The following is a 10,255-nucleotide window of genomic DNA, read 5'->3' as shown; positions in this document are numbered from 1 at the left end:
TTGTGCTACCACCAACCTGACACACAAAGAAAAAAATGTTTAATAACTGAAGGGTGACATGAAGACATGCATTTCATACAACGGTGAACAGTTTCCTAGTTTACGCACTGATTGTTCAACTTCTTACCCATGACCAAGTTTTTTTTCTTCCTCATAAAAATGAGTGGCAGTCACATTTGTAAAATAACTGCAATGCTATTTAATGAACACTTGGAAAAAAGGTAATCAACGGTTCACTTTTGTTCACTGACTGGCACTAGACCCTTCACACTAATCTAAACTCAGCTACTCCATTTATTCATATATGATACGCAGCTATCAGTCTTCAGCCACATTCATCTTAATACGACCACCTTAAACTACTGCCCACATCCTTGCACTGATTAGCAATTTTCAGGGCTTCTACTTCCTGACGTCTTTTGAATATCAAATAAATAAATGAACTCAGAGGCACAAATACAATCAAAATATAAATCTGTAAATTATAATGATCATACTTGTGCTTCTTATTGCATTTCTGTTTTTTTTTCTTGTGAACACTGATGCACTACTATGCCAACGCTGTTACATGGCCTACATCATTACAAGCCTGTAATGTGGGATAATAACTAGGATCTGTGAAGTAGGCTTTTGGGCTTTGTAATAACTAATGAGATATGCAAATTCTGATGCATTTTCTAGAAAAAAATATTCACTATTTCATTGAAAACATAACTTTAAAAACATTCTTAGCCCTTTGACACTTGTTTACAGTTAACTTTATCAGAGTCTTGGACGTGGCTACTTTTTTTCTGTGTGTAGTTACAGCTATGTAACAAAAGATGCACCACAAACATTATATACACAGGTTCCATGAATCAGAACCAGAACCATATGGCCAATACCCATTCTCATAAGGTACCCTGCCTCTAGGACAAAACAAGTCAGGACTGGGATGATTTATGGGCACCAAGCCAATCATCAAGGTTTCCCACAAAGAAAGTGAAGTGTTCATTCTATTTTATATACAAGAGAAGATCATTCCACGAATGGGGGAAACATGGATTAGCAAATTTATCCCTACCCACTGATGGAAACTCAAGCCTTCAACTCCAGTGTTTATGAAAATATCTGTTTTGTGAAGGTATAGGAGATAAAGGAGGGTTCAGTCCTTAACATCATGGACTATTAGACAAATCATCTTGCAACGGTCTATAACAGGAAGAGTACAAGGGCAAAGCTTTGGTCTTGTATTGGTAACTAAGAGTCTTTACTCTGGTGAACTTTTCAGTTAGGCACCTCTGGAATCCTTCTAGCTGCACAAAGTACTTGGATAAATACATTTTAAAAGAGGTAGAGTAGAGAGGAATAAAAGAGTACAGTTGTGTACAATTACCATAAATGTAGATGTTTGAGTGTATTCACTGTTGCAGTCATCACACTTGGGTTATCTGCCTGCAGGTAGCCCTCAGTCGACCCAAATACCAGAGTCTTAGTACTTCTGCGTCAGATGCTGCTACTTCTTCCATGTTGTCAGGTAGTCAGGGGTATAAAACAGGCAGCCGACGCCATTCCATCAGTTTTTCTTGCCCCAATGTCAGGAGCCCCCCAAATAGGGAGCTAATATATGGTGGGGAACACCACCAGTAAAAAGTAAATACCAATGCCATTAGCAATGGCCATAGAGAGGATATGTAGAAAGATAAAGAAAACCAGGGAGCTGGAGGGAGGGAAACCAGGACTGCAACAGTGAATACACTCGAACATCTACATTTATGGTAAGTATACACAAAGCACAGTTGTGTACACTTACCATAAATGTAGATGTTCGAGTGTATTCACTGTTGCAGTCATCACATTTGTGTTATCTGCCTGCAGGTAGCCCTCAGCCGGCCTGAATACCAGAGTCTTGGGATTTCTGCGTCGGATGCTGTCGCTTCTTCCATGATGTCAGGTTGTCAGGGGTATATAACATGCAGCCGACACCATTACATCAGTTTTTCTTGCCCCAGACGTCAGGTGCCCCCAAAATAGCAAGCAAATATATCGTGTGGAACACCCCCTGCAAAAAACAAATACACATAGTATAAGATATGCCAAACCAAAAAGGATAGGTGAATGCTAAGACAGTCAGGGGGCTAGAGGGAGGGTAACCAGGACTGCAAAAGTGAAATTACTCGAACATCTACATTTATGGTAAGTGTACACAACTGTACTATGTTCTTCGTGTTTCACTGTTGCAGTCATCACATTTGGGTTGATTCCCAAAGTTAAGGAAGGGTGGAGTTAGATTAAGAAGCATTAGTACTGGCAATCAGGCCCTGTAAGACTGCTGTGGCAAATCCAGCTCTGGATTTAGAAAAGATAGGTAAGTGGTAATGCTTGGTGAAATTGTGTACAGAGCTCCAGGTTGCAGCTTCCAGGATGTCCCTGGTAGGGACTCCTCTGAGAAATGCAGTAGAGGTAGATGTAGCCCTAGTGGAATGTGTTCTTATCCCCTGTGGGGCAGATTTTCCATAGTGCTTGCAGCAGAAATGGATGCAGTGTGCTATCCATTTAGATATGGTTTGCTTTGAAATGACCTTCCCCTCTGCCCCTGCAGCAAAGCTGACTAGCAGCTGTTCAGATTTTCTGAGTGGCTTAGTCCTGTCCAAATAGAATCTAAGCTGTCTGTGCACATCTAGAGAATGCAGTATCCTTTCCTTTATTTTGCAGATTAGGAAAAAAAAAGTAGGCAAATTAATGGACTGGTTTAAAGCCACACTAGACACCACCTTGGGCATAAAAGATGGGTTAGTCCTGAGGGAAACCCTATCCATGTGGAAGATAATGAAAAGTTCCACTGCCATATGTGCCTGCAGTTCAGACACTCTTCTTGCTGAAGTGATGGCTAGAAGTAAAGCTGTTTTCCATGACAGGAATTTCTCTGCTGTAGCATCCGGTTCAAAGGGGGGAAGTGTAAGTTTTCCCAATACAAAGTTAAGGTCCCAGGCCGGACTGGGAGCTCTCCTGGGGGGTCTTAAATTATTGGTTCCTCTAAGGAACAGTTTTACCAGAGGATGAGAAAAGAGGGGTGGCTCAGTATTATAATGAGCTGAGATGGCAGAGGCATGAATCTTAATTGAAGAGAAGGATAAGTCCTTGTGGAGCATTTCTGTTAAGTAATCTAGTATATGAGGTAAGCTGGGCACAGTTGTGCCCATCCCGAGACTGGCTCCAGGAACAGTATCTTTTCCACTTTTCTGAACAGGATTTTCTAGTACTAGGCCTCCTTGCCTCAAAAATGACATCCAGCACCTGCTTACTGAGTGTTTCTAGAGGTGGGTTCAGGGGATTAGCCAGGCTGCAAGGTTCAGGGTCTGAAGCTGAGGGTGCATAATTTGGCCCCTCTGCTGGGGCAGCAAGAAAGGGGTCTGAGGCAGGTGCCATGGTTGTAGCACTGTCAGACTGCGCAAAAGAGGATACCAGTGCTGGCATGGCCAGTCTGGTGCAATCAGGATTGTTCTTGGCTTGTCCTGTTTGATCTTTAGTAGTACCTTCGAGAGGAGAGGCAGAGGGGGAAAAGCATAGAATGAGAGGCTTTCCCAGGAAAAGGACAAGGCATCCCCCTTCCAAGCTTGGCTGTGAGGAATTCTGGTGCAGTATTTGTTCAATTGATAGTTCTGAGGGGAAGCCAACAGGTCCACCTCTGGTGTCCCCCATCTGTTCCCCAAAAGCTTGAATATTTTGGGTTCCAGTTTCAATTCATGTGGGTCCATGAGATTTCTTCTTAAGTCGTCTGCCAGTGAATTTAGTTTGCCTGGCAGGAACTGAGCTTGTAGGTGCACTTTGTTGCTCAAAGCTGTGTTCCACAGAGCCATGGCTAGTCTGCAGAGTGGGTAGGAATGTGTTCCCCCCTGCTTGTTTATGTACCACATAACTGTGGTGTTGTATGTCTTTACCAATAGTTGTCCTGGAAGAATAAGGCCTTTGAAGGCTGTCAGAGCATTCTGTACAGCTAACATTTCTTTTTGACTGATATGCAGGTGCATCTGCTTTGGGTTCCATTTGCCCTGAATGCACTGCCCTGCCATGTGAGCCCCCCATCCATAGTCTGATGCTTCCGTTGTTAGGGTTTGGGCAGCAGGGGGTAGAGTGAAAAGGAGTCCCTTGTTTGTGGTTGCAGGTCTCTGCCCACAAAAGGAACTCTGCCCTTAAACACGGAATGATAGGAATTATTGTTTCCAGGTCCTGAGAATGTTGATACTATAGATATTTTAGATACCATTGAAGTTTCCTCATATGCAGTCTTGCATATGGAATTAACAGGATGCAAGAGGCCATGAACCACAGAGCTTGCAGTATATTCCTCGCAGATAGCTGGGTTTTTATGGCCAGTAGGTCAAAATAAGTTGTCAAATAAATTTCTCTGGAGTGAGTGAGGAATGCCATCTGGGAAGCTGTGTTCATGCTTGCTCCCAGGAATACAATCTGTTGGCAGGGTACTATGTGTGATTTCTTTTCATTGATGGTGTACCCCAGTGAAGTTAGAAGTCTCTTTACAAATGCCAGGTACTGTAGTAGCAAGTCCTGACTTTCCGCCTGAATCAGGCAACCGTCCAAGTATGGGTAAATCTGAATAATTCTCTGTCTGCAAAAAGCAATGGCTGGTGCTAGGTGAATACCCTGGGCGCAGTAGATAAGCCAAAGAACTGACAGTGCATAGAGGCTGCCCTGAAGCGAAGGTATTTCCTGCAAGATTCCCTTATGGGGATGTGCAGGTAAGCTTCTTTTAAGTCTAAGGTTGCCAGCCAGGCTTCCTTGGCTAGCATAGGAAGCAGCTGTTGGAGAGTTAGCATTTTGAATTTTGGAACCACCAGAAAGCTGTTGAGAATAGATAAATCCAGGATAAGATGCCAGGAGTTTTCTTTTCTGGGAACCAGGAACAGTCTTGAATAAAAGCCTTGTCCCCTTATTGTGCAAGTTTACCATAAGGGGTTGGCTTACTACTCCCCGTTTTGGATGTGGGAGCACCCGACTGCTTAGATCTGTGCATAACCTGAGACTGAAGTCTTGGGGGTCTGCTGCCCCTGGGTTTGGACTGAGAAGGCCTGGAAGGGACTGGAAAGGATCAGTTCTTTGAAGGCCAATGCCTACTGAATCTAGGTGGCTGTACTTGTAAGAAATCTTTAACAGTGTGCATAGATTTAGGTTTCTCCTCCATCCTTTTGAGGACTTCTTCTGCTTTATTGCCAAATAGGCGCTCTTGGTTTAAGGGTGCATCCAGTAATTTTGCTTTGACCTGATCTGGCAAGTTTTGTTCCTTAAGTCAATCATGCCATCTAAGAACAGGCCCAGTGACAGCAGCCCTACAAGATGCTTCTAAAGCATCAAAACCACACTGCAAAGTACATTTACCAACTTGGTCAGCAAACTGCATTAACTCTTGTAAATCTTTGTGTTCTGCACAGTCAGGAATCAACATCACTTTCTGTTTAATTATCCCCATGATATGCTGCTGATACTTTAACATATGAAACTGGCAATTTAAAGCCCTAAAGGCCAGAGTAGCAGAGGTGTATACCTTTTTACCCCATCTGTCTAAAGTCCTAGAATCCCTGTCAGAAGGTGTAGGATTCTTGGCAGTAGTAGCCTTAATGCCTTTTGGTCCTTGGGAAATTGTGTCTGGATCCACAGTAGGATTCTTGAAAAGGAATTTGTGAGAGTTATGTACTCTATAGTACCTGTCAGGTTTCCTGGGAGCTGGAGGCAAAGTATCCGGGGTAAGGTTGGATTCCAAGAAAATATCATCTGCAATCTCCAGAAAGTACAGCTGTATACACTTGCCATAAATGTAGATGTTCGAGTGTATTCACTGTTGCAGTCATCACATTTGGGTTATCTGCTTGCAGTAGCCCTCAGTCGGCCTGATTATCAAAGTCTTGGGTCCTGCATCGGTTGCAGTCTCATCGTCCATGGCGTCAGGTAGTCAGGGGTATAAAGCATGCAGATGACGCCATTACATCAGTTTTTCTTGCCCCAGATGTCAGTTGCCCCAAAAAACAAATACACCAAAAAGCTTTTAAGCATAGTGAAGGAGAATAGAGGTATAACCAAAAAAAATCAGGGGACTGAAGGGAGGGTAACCAGGACTGCAACAGTGAATACACTTGAACATTTACATTTATGGTAAGTGTACACAACTGTACTATGTTCTTCGTGTTTCACTGTTGCAGTCATCACATTTGGGAAGATTCCCAAAGCTAAAGATGATGCGTCTGTTGTTAGGACTTGGGCGGCAGGGGGTAGAGTGAATGGTAGTCCCTTGTTTTGGTGGCAGGCCTCTGCCCACCAAAGGAAGTCTAACTGTAGGCAAGGTATGACAGGAATCATTGCATCTAGATCCTGAGAATGTTGACACCATAGACATTGTAGTTTCCTCATATGCAGTCTTGCATATGGAATTAGGAGAATACAGGAGGCCATGAACCCCAAGGCTTGCAGTATTTGCCTTGCAGATAGCAGGGTTTTTGTGGCCATTAGTTTGAAGTAAGCTGTCAAATTAATTTGTTTCTCTGGCGTGAGGAAAGCCATCTGGGAAGTTGTGTTCAAGCTTGCTCCCAGGAATATAAGTTGTTGACAGGGTACAAGATGTGATTTATTTTTGTTTATGGTGTACCCCAGACAAGTTAGCACCTTTCTTACAAACACCAGATGATTCAAAAGTATGTCCTGGCTTTCTGCCTGAATTAGACAATCGTCCAGGTATGGGTATATCTGAATATTTCTTTGCCTGCAAAATGCAATGACTGGAGCTAGGCACTTTGTGAATACCCTGGGCGCAGTAGTTAAGCCTAAGGGCAGGGCAGTGCAGAGAACTGACACTGCATGTAGCCTGCTTTGAAGCGTAGGTATCTTCTGCAAGATTCCCTGATTGGTATGTGCAGGTAGGCTTCCTTTAAATCCAGTGTTGCCAACCAGGCATCCTTGCCTAGCATAGGAAGCAACTGGTGAAGAGTTAGCTTCTTGAATTTTGGGATCACCAAAAAGGTGTTTAGGATAGAAAGGTCCAGGATAGAACACCATGAGTTGTCTTTTCTGGGTACCAGGAAAAGTCTTGAGTAGAAACCTTGTCCCTTTTCATCTTCTGGTACAGGTTAAATAGCCCTTATGCTTAAGAGAGAGAGAGTACTTGCTTTTGAGCCTCTGCCCAATGATTTGAGGGTAGATCTGGCCAACTGTTTGGGGTTGGTAACATGTGGAAGTGAAATCTGTATCTTGGGAAACTATATTTAAAACCCATTTGTCCTGGGTAATTAGTACCCAGTTTTTTGTCTGCAGAGCAATCTTTCCCTCTAAAGGAGCAATCAGTTGAGAAGGGCTTGGAGGTTTTAAAGTTAAGTCATTGAGACAGTTTACCATAGCGGGGAGTCTTACTACTCCCTGATTTGGAAGTGGGAGCCCCCCACTACTTAGTCCTGTGTGTACCTTGGGACTGAAGCCTGGGTGTTCTGCTGGTTCTGGGTTTGGACTGGGAAAGCCTGGAAGAGGCAGGAAAGGACCAATTCTTAGAGGGCCAATGCCTACTAAATCTTGGAGGCTGTACCTGTAGGAAATCTTTAACAGTTTGCATAGATTTAGTATTTTCCTCCATCTTTTTAAGTACTTCTTCTGCTTTGTTGCTAAACAGGTGGTCCTGATTTAAGGGAGCATCCAGCAATTTAGCTTTAACATGATCTGGCAAAGATTGCTCCTTAAGCCAAGCATGCCTTCTAAGTACAGACCCAGTGACAGTATCACTGCAAGATGCTTCTAGTGAATCAAAACCACATTGCACAGTACTTCCAACTTGCTCAGCAGAGTGCATTAAATCCTGTAAATCCTTATTTTCAGCACAGTCAGGAATCAACATCATTTTCTGTTTAAGCAATCCAATAATATGCTGCTGATACTTTAACATATGAAACTGGCAGTTTAAGGCCGTAATGGCCAAAGTTACAGAAGTGTATACCTTCTTACGCCATCTATCCAGCCCCCTGAAATCTCTATTTCTATCAGAGGGAGTAGGGTTTTTGGCAGTATTAGCCTTAATGCCCTTGGGTCCCTGTGAAATGGTCTCAGGATCCGCAGTAGGATTTTTAAAAAAGAACTTGTGAGAGTCAGGAACCCTGTAATATCTATCAGGTTTTCTGGGAGCAGGAGGTAAAGAGTCAGGGGCCAAGCTAGATTCCGAAAAGGCATCATCAACAATGTCCAGTACAGGGGGGATAGCTAAAGGCCTGTGTTGGGGCAGGAGTAAGAAATCCCTTAGCCTCTTTTTAGAATCAGAGTAATCCTGGCTTTCCCAGCGAAAATGCTCCCTAAGAGTATGCAAGGATTCACCAAAAGAAAAATCCTCTGGAGGGGAAGCAGAGGGAATAGAGTCCTCTGCATCAGAATCCTCATAGGTATATAAGGGTAAATCCTGGTCATCAGAGAAAACAGAAATTTCAGAATCCTGATCAGAAGTATCATAAGCAAATTCAGTCCTAGGTGTCTTAGAGGGGGAGGGTTGGCTTCCCCTGATTAAAGTAATAAGGTCTTCAGCCATTCTTATAATTTGTTTTTAGGCATAGAGGCCTGCCCATGCGGTCTGGACGTCGGTTTTCTAGGCATGGTTCGAGTTTTAGGCCTTGAAGAAGAAGATGGCATCAGTTTAATATGCAAGTCAGTAGGCCTGAATACACTCACAGAAGCCGGTGCCTGCACAGCGGCTCCAGACCCATCCAAGGTAGTGACATCCGCAGGTTCCACAGTTGAAGCATTTTGCGGCATACTGGACTCAGAATGGGTCTCAGTAGAGGCCTGTGAATCTGAAGTAGTGGGTATCAGGGGCTGCAAAAGTGCCTTACTGAGTACCGGCGAACTGGCGACTAGCTTACGAGAAGTGTCATTGGCAGCTTTTGACCTAGGTGGCCTGTCTCTGTCTTTATCTTTGCGTTTTTTTGGAATGTCGGTAGTCGGATGGCTTACTGAAGACATATCTGGATAATTGAACAGAGTACCAAAATATTTAGAAGCATAAATATACCGACGACGAATAGTTTGTTGTTTAAATAAGGCACAAAACTGACAGCGAGGTACGTCATGGTCAGGGCCTAGGCAAGGAATACAGTACGAATGAAAATCTTTATGATGTATTTGCTTTCCACAAGAAATACAATTATTGACTTTTACTGACATTGGTTTAGAGCAAGAAAAAGTTTCCCCAACGGGGTACTTAGCTTTAGTTGAAGACTTCGGTTCTGAAACACGAAAACAAAAATTTCAGGAGTCAGCCAACCGGCACTTGCGAACTGCTTCTGCTTTGGGCACCACACAGCAAGAAAGACAGATGTAATTGTGTCAGCTGCATGCTTTATACCCCTGACTACCTGACATCATGGAAGATGCGACAGCAACTGACGCAGGACCCAAGACTTTAATAATCAGGCTGACTGAGGGGTACTGCAAACAGATAACCCAAATGTGATGACTGCAACAGAGAAACATGAAGAAAGTACAGTTTTGTACCTACCATAAATGTAGATGTTCGAGTGCTAATACAGCTGCAGTCATAACAGATGGGTTCTCTTGCCATCAGGCGGGTCCTCGGTCGGCCGAATTCCAAAGTCTAGGTCCGGCGTCGGTTGTCGTCGCTTTCTTTCCTGACGTCAGCGCGACAGGGGTACATAAGACACAGCCGACGCCATTTTCTTCAGTCTTTCTTGCCCCAGATGTCAGGTGCCCCCTGAAGGAAGGCAATATATATATATATATATATATATATATATATATATATATATATATATATATATATATAATATAATCATGCAATGCAATATAATCAAAAATCAGTAGTTGCAAGCAAATACATCATAGAAGGATAACCCAAGCAGGTTGTAAGATGAGGAGTTAGCCACTAGGTCTGTACCCAGAGGGGAAGGTGGGAGGGAAACCTGGACTGCAGCTGTATTAGCACTCGAACATCTACATTTATGGTAGGTACAAAACTGTACTATGTTCATCGTGCATACAGCTGCAGTCATAACAGATGGGTAGAATCCCAAAGCTACGCACAGGGTGGTAGGCACTAGGTGGAACTGGGAGGAGCCAGAATGCCCTGCAACACAGCAGTGGCAAAGTCTGCTCTAGTTTTGGAGTATAAAGGTAGGTGGTAGTGTTTATTGAAGGTATGCACAGAACTCCAAGTGGCTGCCTCCAAAATATCTTTGGTAGGGACTCCTCTGAGGAAGGCTGCAGAGGTAGCTGTGGCCCT

At 43.5% G+C, this 10,255-nt stretch overlaps 1 protein-coding gene across 1 annotated transcript in view; it reads right to left on the bottom strand.

Moving 5' to 3' along the window:
* Window positions 1-10,255, bottom strand: part of LOC122789953 (fibronectin type-III domain-containing protein 3A-like) — a 1,322,139-nt gene that overhangs the window by 879,822 nt on the left and 432,062 nt on the right. The window lies entirely within an intron of this gene.

This window comes from Protopterus annectens, chromosome 15.part0 (genome assembly GCF_019279795.1).
Source record: "Protopterus annectens isolate FY-2018-M chromosome 15.part0, PAN1.0, whole genome shotgun sequence".
Taxonomy (NCBI): domain Eukaryota; kingdom Metazoa; phylum Chordata; order Ceratodontiformes; family Protopteridae; genus Protopterus; species Protopterus annectens.
Note: the sequence above shows the minus strand (reverse complement) of the source record. Positions and strands in the feature narration are given on the sequence as shown.